We start from the raw sequence: 18,658 nt of genomic DNA on the forward strand, positions 1-18,658 counted from the left end.
AATCCTTCCCAGTCTCTCCAGAAACTAGAAACAGATTAACGGAGTTGGAAGGGACCTTGGAGGTCATCTGGTCCAACCCCCTTCCCCCCAAGCTGGAGACCCTGCATCATTTCTGGCAGGTGGCAGTCCAGTCTCTTCTTGAAAGCCTCCAGTGATGACGCTTCCACAACTTCTTTTTATTTATTTTCAATTATTTTAAATCTATTTTTAATTGTACTTTATGTATAAATGTTTTATTTTGGCTGTTCACCGCCCTGAGTCCGAAAGGAGAAGGGCGGTATAGAAATTTGAATAATAAATAAATAAATAAATAAATAAATAAATAAATAAATAAATAAATAAACAAACAAACAAACAAACAAACAAACAAACAAACAAACTTCTGAAGGCAACTTCTGTTCCGTGGATTGATTGCTCTCACTGTCAGAAAATTTCTCCTTATTTCCAGGTTGAATCTCTCCTTGTTCAGGTTCCATCCATTATTCCTTGTCCGGCCTTTGGGTGCTTTGGAAAATAGCTTGACCCCCTCCTCTCTGTGGCAGCCCCTCAAATATTGGAAGACTGCTATCAATGTCTTCCCTGGTCCTTCTCTTCACTAGACCAGCCATGCCCAGTTCCTGCAACCGTTCATTGTATGTTTCAGCCTCCGGTCCCCTAATCCTCTTGGTTGCTCTTCTCTGCCCTTTTTCTAGAGTCTCAGCATCTTTTTTATAGTGTGGTGACCAAAACTGGATGCAGGATTCTAGGTGTGGTCTTACTAAGGCTTTATAGGGCGGTATTAGTAGCTCTCTTGATTATATCCTTCTGTTAATGCAATTAAGGATTGCATTGGCTTTTTTTTTTTTTTTTTGCTGCTGGCTCATATTTAACTGGTTGTCCACTAAGACTCCAAGATCCTCTCACAGTTACTGCTCTTAAGCCTGGTTTCACCCAGTCTATATGTCTACTTTTGGTTTTTCTTACCCAAGTGTCAGACTTTTACTTTCCTCTGCTTTGAATTTCATTTTGTTGGATCTCTCTTAGCTTGTTGAAGTCAGCTCTCCTGAAGACTCAACTCTCAGCCTGCTGGAGCATTGCTTGGACCAGAGGACCTCCAAGGTCCCTTCAAACCTTCTTGGACTGTTCCTGTTGGTTGAGTTCCCTGGGCTTGATGAAGTATGTTTGGGGGGCTCCCCAGAGGCTCAGAGCCAGAGGGGCTGAATGGGATGTTTGCCAGTTTCTTTATGGGCTGAGAGTTGGGTCTGGTGTGGTGTGGATGTGCTTGTCTGACTGGTGGGAGAGGCCATCTATGGGGTGGTATGGGGTGTCTGCATGAGGATGTGGGGGAGCAAAAGGGCAGGTAGATGTTAGGCATGGCCTCCTCCTCCTCTTGCTTCCCCTGAGAGGCTCTGGAGCAGCAGGAGCTTCTGCCTGCCTCCAAGACCCTCCACCCAGCCCTGTCCTCCCGTTCTGCCCCCCTGCTCCCTCAGCCTTGTGGCCTCTGGGGGTCTTTGCTCCCCCTCGGCCTCTCCTGGAGACCCCTGGGCTCCCCTCCAGCTTCTGGCTGCTCTCCTCTCTCCTCCTCTCCTGCGGGCTGTTCGGCCCCCGACTGCTCAGCCTATTCGGCTGCTCAGTTCTGGCTCCCAGATCCGGCTCTGGCCAGACTCACCTGGCACACGAGGTAGCAAGTCCCCCACCCCACCTCCCTCCCTCCCTCTCTCCCTCCCTCCCTCCCTCCCCCAATCCTCCACCCTCTCCTGGACAGACAGTTGGACATGATGCTCTTTCTATGGAGATATTTTAAACCAATAACCAATAGGCATCCTGGCCATTCCGAGGCTGCTTAGCTCCAGTGGCTGCTTAAGGAGGAACAGACTGTGGTTACAGCAAAGGTGGTTAGATTCTCCGCAGCAGCTCTGGGGATTCATGGGAAACACGGAATAATCCACCATAGCTATTTCCCACAACTAAGGTAGCAAATCCTTTTGCATTACTCCTCCTTTGCATTTAATGACTATGGGCCTCACAGTTTAAGGAGTGATATTATAATATCGTTAGGCCATGTGTAACTGACATTGGATGCCAAATTGTGATTTTAATATAGAGTTTATCTGTTTATTATTTCATTCTAGGATTTTTAACTGGATATTCCTTGAGTGTTTTTATTTGTTCTGATCTCTGGTCTTTGATGTAATAAACTTGATTTGATGCAATTCGATTTACCAAGAAGGGGACTAAAAAGACATATGATAGAGTTGACTGTTCCCCGTGTAGTGAATACTTTCCTCAGATAAAGGAAGAATTCTTGTGTCGTAAAGAAATGCACCATCACTTTGAGGTTGCAGTGATCACATCTAAAAAAATAGGACAGAACCGACCTTTAATTGCTGGACAGGGGCCTGTTCATTCATTGCTCTTAAGTCTCTGTTAGTGGTTGATAATGAATTAGAACAGCCTGCCCAAATCTGATGGCCTCCAGAGGTGAATTAATGCCTGGTCCTGATTCATGCTTGGCAACAAGTCCACCTTCCTCAGAGAAAGACCCAGATGTGTTTGCCAACACTGGTGCTGCTCCGTTTGTAGACCGGAGACCGAACCTTTGATGTTGTGTCTGCTGCTGCAGCCCCGGGAGACCTAAAATAACAGCGGAGCTCAACATTAGTGAGCAGATCCTTGGACTTTCACCTGGACCGGTAGCTCCCAGGAACTGCCCAGGCCCCTCTCCTCTTGAAGGGCATCTCAGCTCTCTGGATCTTGATGGAGGGAGCACAGAAATGGCCTCTCTGCCTTTTGATCTCCAACCTGGGAAGCAGAAATTTGTGGGCTGATTCCTCAAGGAAATCCTGCTCTTAATTGCAGCTTCTGAAGAGTTACTTAAATATGTCAACTGGGCTTTGGCTGCTATAACTATGGGTCTCCTTTCCTGAAACTCTTGCAAAAACCTTTATACCTTGCATAGATGAAGGATTTGTGAACTTTGTGTGTGTGTGTGTGTTTGTGTCTTGTGGTGCAATGGTCTTTTTTCTATACTTATCTTCTTTTCTTCTTTCTACTCCAGCTTAATTCAAGAAATTTAAAACTAATAATTAATAAATTTCAGTTGCCAGAGTTGACAAACACTGGATTAAACAGCATAGGAAGCCCACAATTTGGTTCCTTTGGGTTTACGTCCTCATGTTTTGCCTGAATCCAGTCCGCAAATGGCACACGAGTGGATGGCCTCCAGGAGCCCCTTCTCCCTTCCATCATCCAGCAGGTGCGTCGACTACAATTCCAAGAAGGCCCAGGGCTGGGTGGCCCATAGGTCACAAGCATCCACGATGATGCAATCAAAGCTCTGCTGGGAATTCTGGGAGTTGTAGTTGGACCTATCTGAAATTGCCAAGCTGAGGAAATCCATCCCAGGGACAGATTAAGACACCTCCTGGATCCCCTCCTGGAGATGGACTCCATGATTGCACCCAGGAGCTCTTTCCCCTCCCCCACTTCCTGCCTCCCTCCTCAGTTCCAGGAAAGAGGAAGAATCCCCTGCAATGAGTCATCCTGAGTGGCGGCCTCCCACTTGTGTGTCTTCTCCTGCCTCTGTTGCTCTGGACAAGCCCCTCAGAAGAACCCTCCAACCCTCCGCAAAAGGCCAAGAATGAAGACGTGGCTCAAGAGTTCTTAGCCTCCATCTTGAAATAGAGCCAGCTAACCAGCCCTGCCCCAAAGGAAGGGAGGGAGGGAGGGAGGGGTCCATGGGATATGGGCGATGGGGAGGTCCTTCCCTGATGACCTGCCAGCTTCTCAGCTCAGGGTCCAGCCAGGTGGGCGCAGGGCCAATGGCTCACCCGTCACTGACCCCCATGCCAGTTCCTGCTGCCCACATCAGGCAGGAAAAGAGACACAAGGAAGGGACAATTTGACCGAAGGCTTTTCATCCTCCTAAAGAATCCCATCCCAGCTCCAGAGAGACTCCAGGCCCCTCAAAAGCCCATTGCATTCCGATGCCTTTGGACAATGGAGCCCAGACTTGGGCGATTCTTCCTTGGAGACCCTGAGAATCGAATGGAGGGAGGGGCGAGGGGAGCTGTGCCCAAGGCCAGACCCCCCCTTTCCCTTCTGCCTTTGTGGGCGACATCTGGGATGAGGCCTGGGGGCTCCTGAACCTCCCCCTCCACCCGGATCTCAGGGTCGGGTGTATAAGTTGCAGGTGAGGGGAGACGATTGAGACAACTGGGCCCTTCTTCACTCCCACAACTGTAGACAGCAACATCTGGAGAAGGAGGGGCTTCCTCTGCTTTGGGGGAGGAGAGAAAAGATGCAGCTGCCCAGATTTTGGGGGGGGGGCAGAAATCCTCCTTTTGTTCGAGTTCAGGTGGACCCGGTTCCTCCCCTCCAGACCTTCCGGCTCTGGGGATCTGCAGAGGCCCCTTCCCCCTCCCTTCCTCCCTCAAACCTCTCAGACTGGCCGTCCTGCTAGATCCCTTCCTCTTCAACTGTGGCAGGGACCTCAATCTGGCCGGAGATGATTGACAGTTCCAGGGTATTTTGGGTTGGTTTTGAGGTCGACTGTCTGGGTGGGGTTTGCTCTGCTGCATAAGAGTTGTGTAAGGGAACTTCACAAATATGCTGAGGACACCTGGTGGCAGGTGATGGGGGGGGGGAAACTGCAGGTAAGGAAAAGACCGGAGGGAGAGGGAAAGGGGGGGCAGAGAGAGAGACCAAGGAATGGCCAGAAGACTTGGGGTCCCTTCTGAAGAGGGAAACCTTCTCCCTGGTTTGACCTCTGAAGCTTTGAGCAGGTCAGGCTGATTCCTCTTCAGTCCTTTGCAGTTCCAGACTCCCCAAAGGGAAAGGAAGGGGAAGGGGCTTCTCTCCTCTCCCCCTCCTCTTTCCAGGCAGCGACCCAGACGGAATGCCAATTCCTCCTTCATTGGGATCGCCTGGACAGGAGGCCACCCAGAAGTGCCACCTTCTCTTCATTGATGGATGAGACTGACGTGGACTCCCCTCTCATGCACAACATCCCTGGGAGGGTCAGTGAAGGAGAATAAAATATACAACAACCCAAGAAAAGGACCCCCAAGTCTTCCCTGGCTATGGGGGGCGGCTCCCCTCTTCTCATCCAGCCCCACCCTCACCCCAACCTCTTCCTAGGGCAGAAACCCTCATCTGTGAAATGAAACGCGTGTGTGTGTGTGGGGGGGGGGGTTCTAAATTGGGGGAGGAAGCTTTGATTTCGGACTTTGGAGGTGGGAAGGACAAGAATCAGAGGGAGCACCAATGGGAATTCTCCCTGCTTGAGCGTCATCAGTCTCCGGGCAGAGTCCTTTGTGGCTTCACCTGGAGGAGGAGGGAGTTCATAGCAGAGAGAGAAACGGAGAAATGTGTGTGTGTGTGTGGGAGGGGGGAGTCTGTTCGGTATTTGGGGGGGGGAAGCAGCTCAAGGGGGTTCATGGCAGCCCTAGACGGGACCCTCCACTTTCTTTGCTCCCTTCAGGAGTCTCAGCCAGGGATTCCCGCTTCCCCCCTTCTTATCCGCCCCCCCATTGACATCCCCAACAGCGGTTCTTGAACCCAAAACCGAGCTCTTATTTGCGGTGGGTCCGAAAACCCCACAGACCCTCCGGCAGCCCCTTTGCCAGGAAGGGAGCGAAAGGCAGGAGCTTCCGGGAGGGGCAGGGAGGGCAGGGACCCCCAGGGGTTGGGGGAGGGGCACTTCCAATCATAAAGTGTGTGTGTGTGTGAAGGCGCCCAAGGACTCCCCAGGCAGCCCTCTCAGAGACCCCCAAGGCCTCGCTGGCTGTGGGGCTGCGCCTCCCCTTCAGTCATCCACTCCACGCCGGATCGGGGGAGGGAGGGCAAAAGGAAGCCCACCCTCCCCTCCAGGGCTGGCATGAGCCCCCCTTGAGCTGCGGCCCCCAAGACTGAAAATATCCCCCTCCCCCTTCCTCCGCTCCTCTCTCTGCGCCCAACTCTCCCCTCCATCAGGTGAAGTCAAGGGAGACTCTGCCCGGAGACCGATGACGCCGCAGAAGGGAGAAATCTCATTGGTTCTTACGCTTTTCTGGGCACGTCCTAGGCAGAAATCTTCATCTGTGAAATGAAACGTGTACGTGTGTATGTGTGCGTGTGTGCGTGTCCTGGCCAGATGCTTCCAGCCCCAGAGGAGGGATCGGGGGTCTGAACTGGGGGGAGGAAGCGTCGATCTCGGACTTTGGAGGTGGGAAGGGCCAGAACCAGCGGCTGCACCAATGAGAATTCTCCCTGCTTGAGCGTCATCGGTCTCCGGGCAGAGTCCTTTCTGGCTTCACCTGAACCCCTCCCCCTTTCTTCACCCCCTCCCTCCGATTCCGCCTGTGTGGCTGCGGGGCCCGTCGAGCTTCTGGCTCCTTTCCTTTCCTTCCCTTCCCTTCCCTTCCCTTTCCTTTCTGTCCTTCTTCTATCTGCCTTTCCCTTTCCCCTTTCTTTACTACCTTTATTTTCTATTTTATGCCATGATAATCTGAATAAAAAATAATCAAAAGGAGCCTTTTCTTTTAAGAGCGCTTCTTGTTCCACGGCTGGAATATGCAAATTTCCCTTGGAGGAAAACTGGCAAAATGTCTTCCTGACCCACAGAAAGAGGGAGGGTTCCTTCACATTTGGGGTTGAGGGGCGGAGAATCCGCAAAGCACCATCCCTCTTTGGGGCATCTTCAGCGACATCCCAAAGGTGCTTTTCAAAAGAGAGCTGGAATTTCTTGGGTTTTTTCCCTTGAAAACGTTTCGTTTCTCATCCAAGAAGTTTCTTCGGTTCTGACTGAATGGTGGGGAATGGAAGGATCTCTCCTCCTTGCAGCCGTTGGGTGGTTAGCATTGTGAAGGTCAGCCGTGGGCTCTCTGAGAGGCCTTGACGCCACTGGGGGTTCATCTGCACCCTCAGGGTCCCCTGAATCAGAGGGCAAATGGGGGGGGGAAACCTCCTTGGAATTGGGGAAAGGACCCTGTTGCTGTCTTCGGAGAGAGCAACAGAGGAGACCCCTGGTTGGAAAGAGGGTCAAAGAGGCCATGTATGTTAAAACAGAACAGCCCCCTCTCAACAGAGGGGGAGGGGGAGGACCCCACCTCTCTTCTGTCTACCAGACCGTCCTGAGGACGTGGGGTTTCGGGGAGGGGCAGTCCGTGTGCAAGGAGTCAGCCGGGTCTCTGCAGGTTTCCAGAATTGAGAGGATTTCTCCCAGCCTGACCTGCTTTCTGCCTCCATCCTCCAATGCAGCAGGCAGGAAGAGTCCTTGGTGGGAGGAGGGGACCCCGGAGACCCCCTGGGCTCCTCTTTCCAGGACAAGCTTAACATTGGGGCCCTTTCACCCAATTCCTGCAATGCACAAGGGGCAGAACTCCTGGCTGACCCACAAGTACGACCACCTGGGATCGGTAAAGAGAGGTTTCACAGGAGTGATTGGAGGAAGTCCAGATTGTTCTCCCTGCAACACTGAGAAAATGCCCTGTTTTAACAAGACAAACTGACTGGCATCGATTAAAGACATTAATCACCTTTATTGTGGCCCATGAAGAATTGTTTTCTCTTTTCGGAGACTTTTCATGGAGTCCCATTTTCTGAAGGAAATTGCAGGCCTTCACCAAATAGTGACAGTTGTCAGCCAGAAGACAAAGTAATAGAATTAATATTTTGTTTGGAAAATCAGAATTTAGGTTTCGAGAGAACCTACCGTATATTCCAGAACAGGACATAATATTGTACATGTGTTTGTCTTACAGTTCTTATAATCTCAATGATCCTTTAGGACAATTGTTGAACAGGGAGGGCAAATTATAATTTAAAGGAATCGAGGAATAGTGACAATAATGGAAAATGCAATCGGTCAATTAAAATCCAAAGAATCAAATGTGGAGCTATTCCCAGCTTTCCCCCCAAAGTTTGGTCAGAAGAGGTCAAGGAGCAGCTGAGGTCTCCTTAGTGTTACCTGCTTCCATCCTCCAATTCCTCTGCCTTTCAGATGGGGATGGGCAACCAGAGTTTGACAGGCGTCCCCCAAGGTCTCTGCCACCTGATGTGGTTGCAAAGAGGGAAAGTCAAAACGTAACCCAGACTTGGGGTGCTTAAAAGCAGAGGGCCAGTCTCTGTCAAAGCTTCTTTCCACGAAGGCTTCTGGGGCTACCGGAGCATTTTTAGGAAACACAGGCTGGGTGAGGGCATCTCAGGGCTTTCTCCAGAAGTGAGGCTTCCTGCTGAAAAAGGCAAAGGGCCAAAGGTGGAGGAGAAGTCATTGTGGGCAAGGAAAGATGAACTGGGACCTCTGTGGCTGTTGAATTTAATTTTAAATGTCTAGTAGGTGACCAGAGACCTGCTGGATCCCGTTTTCAGATCTGCTTCCTTCCCAGGATCTTCCTCAGCTCCTTCCATTGGGGGGGTGGGCTCTTTCTGTGCTGCTTCCCCTCAAACGCTGGGCAGACCCTCAGAGGGAGCCCTGATGGATGACCCCATGTAGCCCAGTCCACAATCAGCCCAGGAGAGGTTTCAGGACCTTTTGTGTGACGTCACCATCTTGCATCCAGCTGTGGAGAGATGGGGGGGGTGTCCCCTCAGAGACCCCCCAGGAACTGTGGGTCTTTCAAGATGGAGAGTCAGAAGCTGGAAGAGACATCCGGAGAGTCCCAGGAAAAGTCTGTGGAGGGAAAAGGAAAAACTGGGAGTGAAAGACCTTGGAAAGAGGAGCTGAATGACTTGGGGAGGGGAGAAGAGAGGGAGGGAGGGAGGGAGGGAGAAAGAGAGAGAGAGGAGGAAGGAGGGAAGAGAAAATACAGGGAAGGGAGGCTTAACTGCCTTTATGTCTTTGAACTGGGAAGACTGCAGGAGTTTCTTGCAGGCACTGGAAATAATCTTTGGATCTCTCTGTCAAAGGGATCAAGTGGATCTCTCAGCTCCCTCTCAACCCACCATCTCCCCTCCCTCTCCTCTCTATCCTGGGTCCTCTAGTTCTAGCCCATTTCTTTTCTTTTATAGAACCGACCGGCTTCCCTCAGTTTCCCTTTGAGATTTTGAGATTTTGAGGTGGGAGGTTTGGGGCAGCTGGGAAGGAGAGATGCTGTCCGGAAGAAGAATTGGAGGGAAGATCAGATTTCAAAATCTTTTTGGTCCAGAGCTGGAAAATCTCTTTCCCTGAAAGTGCCCAACAGATGGAAAGAGGTCCAGGGGTGAGGGAGGAGGCATTCTTTAAGGGGGGCATCTGTGGCCCCTGCAGAGCTCCCCATTCCCTCCAATAGACCCCAACACCCTCTGTGGCCCTTTGGAATTTCCTCCCCCCAGAACCCAGATTGGCCCCTGAAGTAACAACTGTGCAAGACCATCCTTAGTTCAGGGGGTTGAATGAGAGATTTTGACTTCTTCTGCACAATAAGAAGATTACAGAGGTTTAGACCTCCTTCTGACCTAACCTGCTTATTTTTCATTTTCTGAAGTTTGGGGGTGGGTGGGAGAATCCCGAGATCCTGGACATAAGCATTGGCTCCTCTCCATACTTTCCCAGGCATTTGGGAGGGGGCCACAACCAGGGTCCCCATGCAGCCAGGCTGGGCTCCCCCCAGTCGAGGTGCCCTGGAAACAGGCAGGAGGTCCTGAGTCCAAACTGGGATGGAAGCCCCAAAGTTTATTTTATTTATTTTATTTTATTCGGCTTATATGCCACCCTATCTCACAATGGACTCAGGGCGGCTCACAACAATAAAACACAAGCCACAATATAAAATAAAGACCAAAATCTGAAAAAATTAAAATTAACCCTTAAAACCAATTAAAACCCCATCATCAGTCCAGGTCGAGGGATTTGAAAAGCCAAGTTTTTAATTCCCGGCGGAAAGTGCGAAGGTCAGGCGCTAGTCGGAGCTCCAAGGGGAGTTGATTCCAGAGGGTGGGTGCACCGACCGAGAAGGCTCTACCCCTGGGGGCCGCCAGCCGCCACTGTCTAGCCGACGGCACCCTGAGCAGGCCCTCTCTATGGGCGCGAACCGGGCGATGGGATATCGTTGCTGGCTGTAAGTGGTCCACCGAATATCCTGGTCCTAAGCCATGTTGGGCTTTATAGGTCATCACCAGCACCTTGAATCTCACCCGGGGGGCAACCGGCAGCCAATGCAAACCGCGCAGGAGGGGTGTAACCTGGGAGTATCGGGATTCTCCCATCACAACCCGCGCGGCTGCATTTTGCACCAGCTGAAGCCTCCGAGTTGTCCTCAAGGGCAGCCCCATGTAGAGAGCATTGCAGTAGTCAATCCGTGAGGTGACTCTGAAAAGATGCAGCTGCCCAATTGGGGAGGGGCAGAAATCCTCCTTTTGTTTGAGTTCAGGTGGACCCAGATCCTCCCCGTCAGACCTTCTGGCTCTGGAGATCTGCAGAGGCCCCTCCACCCTCCCTTCCTCCATCAAACCTCCCAGACTGGCCGTCCCGCTGGATCCCTTCCTCTTCAACTGCCGCAGGGACGCGATGTGGCCGAGGATGATTGACAGCTGCTGGGTACTTCGGGTTGGTTTTGAGGTGGACTGGCTGGGACGGCTTTGCTCTGCTGTGTAAGAGCTGCGGAATAAGAGAAGGTCACAAGATGCTCCAGGCACTTTGTGGCAGCTGATCAGGGAGGAAAAGTTCAGGGACGGAGAAGACCGGGAGGGAGGGGGAGAAGGTGGTGGGGGGAGGATGTGGGGGGGGGACTCAACAAAGGCCTTGAATGGAAGCCCAGACAGCCGCAGGGGGTCCCTTCTGAAGAGGGTGGCCTTCCCATTGCTTTGATCTCGGGAATTTTGAGCAGGTCAGGCTGATTCTCCTTCGGTTGTTTGTACTTGGAAAATTATCCAAAGACAAGGAAAGGTTTCTTTCCCTTCCTCCCCCTCCCCCCTCCTCTTTCTATCCCCCTTTTTCTTCCCCTCCCCTCCCCCTCCTTTTCAATCCTTCTTTTCCTTCCCATCACTCCACACAGACTTCATGCAAATCCCTAATTCTCCAGGATGGCCTGGATGAGGCCGTTGGGCAGGAGATTAAAAAGAAATCCCACCTTCTCTTTATTGATTTAAGGGAGAGAGATGGACACTCAAGCTAGTCTCAGACACACCTGGATGGATGGATGGATGGATGGATGGATGGATGGATTGGATGGATGGATGGATTGGATGGATTGGATGGATGGATGGATTGGATTGGATTGGATTGGATTGGATTGGATTGGATTGGATTGGATTGGATGGATGGATTGGACGGACAGATGGATGAATGGATGGATGGATGGATGGATGGATTGGATGGATGGATGGATTGGATGGACGGACAGACGGACGGACGGATGGATGGATGGATGGATTGGATGGATGGATTGGACGGACGGATGGATGAATGGATGGATGGATGGATTGGATGGATGGATGGATTGGATGGACGGACGGATGGATGGATGGATTGGATGGATGGATGGATGGATGGATTGGATGGATGGATGGATTGGATGGATGGATGAATGGATGGATGGATGGATGGATTGGATGGATGGATGGATGGATGGATGGATGGATGGATTGGATGGATGGATTGGACGGACGGATGGATGGATGGATTGGATGGATGGATGGATGGATGGATGGATTGGACGGACGGATGGATGAATGGATGGATGGATTGGATGGATGGAAGGATGGACGAACGGAGGGAGGGAGGGACAGTAAAGCGCCTCCCTGCCCGCCTCTCGCCTCGCCCAAACATAGAGCCGCGGCGCCCGCCCCTTGCCTGTCCCCTTCCCTTGGCACCCGGGGAAAGTCGGAACAGGGCCCAGCAGCCACACAAAAGCTCCGCTGCCTTCGAAGCCTTTGCGCCGCGCTCCCCGACCCCCTCCCCGCCCTTTGGAGAGGAGCCTTCGCCTGCCGTCGCCCCTCCAGCCTCCCACCCGCGGAGGACGCACCACGCTGCGCCGCCAATCAACCGACCCCCCCCCATTTTCTCCCCCCCCAGGCTTCCCTTGAACGGCCTCCTCCCCCCCACCTCCTCCGCTCAGCGCCTCCGTCTCTGAGCACCGGGGGAGGTTCCGCACCTGGAGGGCCCCCCTCTCCTCTCCCCTCGCCTGGCCCAGGTGTTGCCGCCTGGAGGTTGGGGGGCGGAGACGGCTGAGCTTCCCCAGCACAGAGGCTGCGGGCCTTGCGGGGGTCCGGGAGGGGCTCAGCGCAGCCCTTGGCGGAGGCAGGAAGGGGCTTCTCAGTCCTGGGGGGGGACCTCCGGGGCTTCTGGGCAGCCGCTGCCAGGCGGGAGGAGCGCCGGGTCGGAGGAAGAGCGGAGAGGGGACTGAGGGGGGGGGCGGGAGGGAGGAGGGGAGCCCCTTATCTGGGCGCAGCTCAAAGGGGCGATTCCTCCTTCCCGGAGCTTCCGACTTCGCCCCTCCGGCCTCTGCGGGGAGCCGGCCGCCCCCCCTCCCCCCTCCCTCCCCGCCCGCCCGACGGCCGCCACCTCGGAGGGGGCGAAACCTTCCAGGGAGCCCGGTGGGGGCCGATCCGCTCCTCCCAAGCGCGGCTTCCCCGCCGCCGCCCCCTCCGCAGCGTCTGTGGGGAGAGGGAGAGAGGCCCCCCTGCAGCCCCCGGGGGTCCCTCAGAGGCCGCCCGCCTGCCCTCCCCCCACCGCCGTCCTCTCCCGCTCCCAGATCCGGGGGCCACGCTGTCCCCCCCCCCCCCGGGTCCTCCGGCCGCTCTCCTCGGTGGGGCCGCCGCAGCCTCTGGAGCCGGAGCCCCGACGTGGCCCGGGAGGGAAGAGGCGCCGGGAGCCCCGCCAGCCACCCCTCAGCCCGGTTGGGAAGAAGCCCGTCCAGGCGTTCGCTCGCCCGCTGCTCTCCGACCGGCTCCCTGGCGAGGCTCCCGGCCAGCCCCGAAGAGGCTCCTGTGGGGAGGGGAGGGGAGGGGAGGGCCTCAGGCAGACCCCTTGCTGGGGGTGGCCCTGCCCGACCTGGGCGCGAGGGAGCGGGACAGGACGCTTGAGTGACAGCTGTCTGTTGGGGGAGGGGGAGGGGAGAAGGGAGGCGCAGGGGCAGGAGGGGCCTTGGGTGCTGGGGGGGGGGAGAAGGGGGCCAGGAGCGCCCGGGGAGGGTGCAGAGAAGCAAAGGCAGCCGAGGGACTTTTCTCCCCTCACTAAAGTTTTCAAAGCAGCTTTAGAATAGAATCCAAATGGGCGCCTTTGAGACAATCACTGGGAGATTGGGAGTTCTAGCTCTGCCTTAGGCAGGAAAGCCAGTTGGGGGAGTTTGGGCCAAGGTCCAGGAGGCTCTGAGTTCTAATCTTCCCACAGGCATGAAAATTTCCTGGGGGACTTTGGGCCAATCCCCAGGAGACTCTTGAGTTCCAGTCCCGCCTTAGTGCTTTTTGATTGCGGGTGTGAAAGTTGGAAATATTTTCTCAGGTTAATGTGGGATGCCAGAATTGGGGATTCCTAGAGTGTGAGATGGCCGAGTGTCCAATATTGTGTGGTTTGATGGAGGAAAGTGAAATTGTGGGGAAAACACCACTTCCATGTTGGGCAAAGCCAGAAGTCTCTCTGCCTTCTGCTTGTGGGAGAACCAGAGGGATTTGTGTGGTCACTGTGAATCTTAGACTGATTTTGGTCTGATCCATCAGAGCTTTTCTTAGCTCCTTAAAATGGAATTTTCAGAGGGATTCCATTCACATTTAGGAGCCATTCTGAAAGCTAAACTTTGATTCCCAATTGATCAGCAATCTGTGTGGTTGGAGAGCAGAACAGCTTCCATGGGTGCCTCTCCCTAGAAACCAGGAAGTCCCCCCCCCCTCTATTCACCCCCTTCTTGGACCTGGATGAATATTATGCAGCATTGAAGGTTTGTGACCTGGTCAGTGATGCGGCTGCCTTTAGACAGGATCCCCTCAATCTCCTCCTGGGGAGAGTCTCCAGGTCCCCTTTCTCTGGGCATCTTCTCCAGCCCTTCACAGACAAGAAATGCTTTACGTACAAATTGTAAAGTGGAAAATTAAACAGCCTGAAAACTGCTATTTTATTTCTCCGGTTGATGAAAGAAAAAATATACAGTAGAAATTTCTTCACACGCTTTAGTTTTTATTTTTACTTTGTTTTTTTATTTTGGTGTAAAGTACCAAACAACAAATAAAAACAACCCCAAACTGAAATCCCAGAAGCTCTTCTGCTGAATTCTTTCTGCAAAGGAGGTTTTTATGAGGAAATCAAGAAAGTATTATATAAGAGAGATGAAGATTTCCCTCTTCAGCTGAGAGCCAGTCAAACATGGCATTTCACATCATTCTGTCATTTTCACGGAGAGGATCAGGCAACCAGGCTGGTTCCCACAGCTTCCTCCTTACCTCTTTCCTCCTCACTCTCTCTCACACATACTTTTAGCTGTAGGAAGAAGTGTCTGAATTATTTTTTATAAAGTGTCACGTTCAGTAGCTGTTGCTGAACACCAAATTTCTCTGAATGACTTCTACACAGTTCTCTTTAGCAAAATTTATTGAGCTAAGAAGATATAAGAATTACAGTTATTTCTCATTTGGAAACATGTAGATATTATTATTATTTGACTCCTGAATACTATTTAAGAAGAAATAATGTGTACTTTCAAATGAAAGAAACTTTACAATCTCTTTAAATATTAGGGTGTTACGTCTCATGTTTTTACATTTGTTCTAGCAGTAAGATGCTCCTTTGTGTTGAGGTCTGGCTTCAGTAGGATAATGTAGCACTTGGGGATGAAGATGCAGCCCAGCAGACCAGCACTGGAGGCCAGGATGGAGAAGACCTGCACAGCCACCATGGATTTCCCTTTGGTGCTCAGGTAGGTGGGCACAAAAGTCACCCAGACACTGCAGAAGACCAGCATGCTGAAGGTGATCAGCTTGGCTTCGTTGAAGGCCCCAGGCAGGTTCCTGGCCAGGAAAGCCACCGTGAAGCAGATGGCAGCCAGGAAGCCCATGTAGCTGAGGGTGACGTAGAACATGACAACGGCCCCTTCGTTGCATTGCAGGATGATCTCTCCAGGCTGGGAGTGGAGGTCAGAGTCAGGGAAAGGGGGAGAAACTCCCAGCCAGATGGAGCAGATGAGAATTTGGACAGAAGAAGAAGAAAGGATGATGGAGTTGGCCAAGCTCTTCCCCAACCATCTCTTCACTCGGTTTCCTGGTTTTGTGGCCAGGAAGGCCAGCACCACCATGATGGTTTTGGCCAAGAGAGAAGAAACAGCAACTGAGAAGATGATGCTGAAAACCGTCTGTCGGAGAAGGCAGGTGGCTTTCCTTGGTTGACCAATGAAGAGAGAAGGAGACAAGAAGCAAAGCAGGAGGGAGACCAGGAGGATGTAGGAGAGGTCCCGGTTGTTGGCTTTGACAATGGGAGTTTCTCGGTATTTAAGGAAGATGATTAAAACAAGGCCTGTGGTTAGAAAGAAGAGAAGTGCAAAAGAGACCAGGATGATGCCCAGATGTTCTTCATAAGACAGGAAGGTTATAACTTTGGGGATACATTGGACTCTGTCCTCATTTGGATATTTATCATCTGAACACTTGGTGCATTTTTCTGTATCTGAGAAAAGGAAAAAGCAATATTTCCTCAATATTCTGTCCTTTACATTTCAAGAAATCCTTTTTTTTTTGGACTGATTCCAGCCATATTTTCCAAGATGTGTTCTTTAACTATTCCACAGAAAATAATGATAATATAATTTTCTAATACATTTATAGCTAACTATATGAAATTGGAGGATTTCTAGTGCATTTTGCATAAACACAAAAAAGAGTTGAACTTCAAGGCATGTTTTAATTTGCACTTTCATCAAAATGCTGCGGATAAATCCATTTCCACCAAGCCTTCCTTTCCTGTGGTGTCACCTACCTTCCTGAGTGGAGAAGGTCCCCTCCGGACAAGGAATGCAGTCATAGCAGCAAACTGGCTCTCCTTCTCGCGCCCTCTTGACAAATCCAGGATGACAACTTTCCACACATTTGGACTGAGGCAGAGACTGAGCAGAAAAACAAGGAATGCCAAAGAAAATGTGTTAGGACTCTCCATCCATGGAAAATGGGGAGAGAAATGGACATTAGCCAAGTAGCCTCTATGCTTCACTGAGGTAAATATGAAATTTCTGACTCCTTCCAAACAGATGTAGGAGATGTGACCCTGGAAGGTTCTTCCTTTAGTTCCTCCCTTTTGCATCTGGCACAACACGTTGGAATAATAAAGGACTTTTCTACTTAATAAATTCTGGAAGGATGGAATTGAGAAAAGATTTAAGCATTGTGACAAATGTAAAGGTTCCTCCTCATGACTGTATTAAAAGGCATTCCTCCACTCTTCATCTATCTATCCATGGTGATGATGATTATATTAAATTTTTAAATACAGTCATTGTCAAAGATTTATTAAATTATTTTATTTAATAAAGATTTATTTAAGTAGAGTAAAACGTTATTAAAAAGGAAACTTCTGACCAGTAGGGTCTGGAAAGGTTTCTTCTGGACTACAGAAAGCCTTGCAAAGCTGCTCCCCTTTGACACTAGTTCAAAACAGTCTCCCCGTTAAGAGACAAAGCAAAAATTCCTCATAAATTATAGCTGATGATGTTACCTAGTTGGGTAATGAAATGCCTGGAAGAAAACAAGCAAGCTCAGAGAATATCAAGGAGCCCTCATGTCAATCCTGAGCTACCAATATTCTCCTTTATTAAGACTGAAGGTTTCTGCATAGTTTCTAGAACTGTAGTGAGATTGAGGGGAGATCATGAGAAGGTTCCCTGAAAAAGATTAAGTTGCAAATCTTTGGCTGCAACAGAGGGGACATGAGTGTGAGTCCTGGGTCAGGAGGGGATATTTCTAAGGCCCATCCAGTTATCCAAGAAAAAGTCCTTTGTGTTGAAGGACTCCAATTAGGAGACTCCAACTGGCATGGAAAGACTGACCCAAATTTAATAGTAGTTGAATTTGGAGACTCCTTTTCAAGCAGAGGGACTGAAGGTGGCTAACACTCAAGATCAACAAGGCCATTCAGTTTCAGATGAAGAGCCCTCTTAATTAGCAAAGGCCAAATCTAAGTAGCATTTCCTGTCACAATCTGTCTCCTTACTTCTGATATCGGGAAGACCTTTTCTTTGAACTACAGTTGTGTTTCAGGTTTCTGGGACAAGGGATTCTCTCACTGGTCACTGTCATTTTACGTGAACTGAAAGCCTTGGACCTCCTTCCTAGGGGCAGAAGGCCAATTGCTCCCCCCCCCCAGTTGGGTGAAAGACAGATAGGGCTACCTTTGACCAGGTCTGGACTACTTTAAAACATCACAGACCATGGACCTGCCCTTTGAGGGAACCATTTCCCAATGGCCTTTCCCTAAGTAGGACAAGAGGAAGCTTCTCTCCCAATGGGACCCCCAGGAGCTCCATCCAGCCATGATCCAATTTCATCTCATTCAGTCCAAACCTCAATTCAGGGTCTCTTCAACAGAATCCCCTTCTGCTTTGCTCTTTCAGGACAAGGAACAAGCGAACCTGAGGCTCTTAACAACACAACCTCCAGCACTTGAGGGTTTCTCATCCTAGGTTGGACATGGCTGAACCAGCTACAAAGAGTCTTCAGTATTACAGCAGCTGAAGAACAGCTTGGTCAATAGTACTGAAGGCTCCCAAGTGGTCTATAGAAAGGAAACTATAAGGTTTCTACTCCCCATGTTCAATTCCCAGTGAAGGTCATGGACCCTGGAAACTAGGCTTAGTCCACATGAAATGGGTCCGAAATCTTTGGAAAAAAGAGGAAAGTCTCGAAAATTTCTCCCACCTTGTTGAGCAACTTTAGCTGTGAAAGAGCATCTTGGTAGATAGTAAGTCTCTGTCTTTTCAAAGTCCCCATTCGAAGTCTGATGGGATTCTCCTTGGGGAGAATCAAATGGCTCAGGATTGCCAGATCTGCTGCTACATCTCCATTTTGATCCAAGTAGAGTTCCCACTGAGAAATATTGCAATACTCATTCTTCTGCAGGAAAGGATGGAACTAGAAGGGGAACATCCAGGAAGTTTAACATCTGAAAGCTTTTTTTAAAAAAATCCCATTTAGCGTTTACACATTTGAATCTTTTTTCTACAGCTGCCTAACATCAAAATATACATTTAGAAAAATAGGCGTTACTACCTTCATAAATAAAACAAATGTTCAGCAAATTGCTCAACCCTATATTGGCAAAATATATATTAACAAAATATAACGATGCAATTGGTAAATTATAGGGGACATTCTAGAGCAGATGATAAATGAAATGAATCATAGGAAAAAAAAATTATTTATAAACGCCTGGAAAACATCAGGTTGATTATGAAAAATGGTTCATTTAGTGACCATTTCAAAGTTACAATGGCACTGATCATTTTCCCAGGATCATGGCAGCATCCCCAGGGTCTCCAGGTGATCAACATCTGAATTCTTGGCATCCACTTATGATGGTTACAGCGTTTTAGGGTCGCCTGATCTCCTTTTGCGACTTCTGACAAGCAAAATCAACAGGGAAGCCAGATTTAGTTAACAACCATGTTAACAACTGTGATGATTCACTTAAGAAGAAAAGGCAAGAAAGTCATAAAATAGGGCAATACTTACTTAACGACCGTCTTGCTTAGCAACAGAAATGCTGAGCTCAACTGTGGTTGTAAATCCCATTCTGCCTCTTCCAATAACT

The sequence above is a fragment of the Pantherophis guttatus genome, chromosome 15, assembly GCF_059756535.1.
Source record: "Pantherophis guttatus breed Tessera chromosome 15, ASM5975653v1, whole genome shotgun sequence".
NCBI classification, from domain to species: Eukaryota; Metazoa; Chordata; class Lepidosauria; order Squamata; family Colubridae; genus Pantherophis; species Pantherophis guttatus.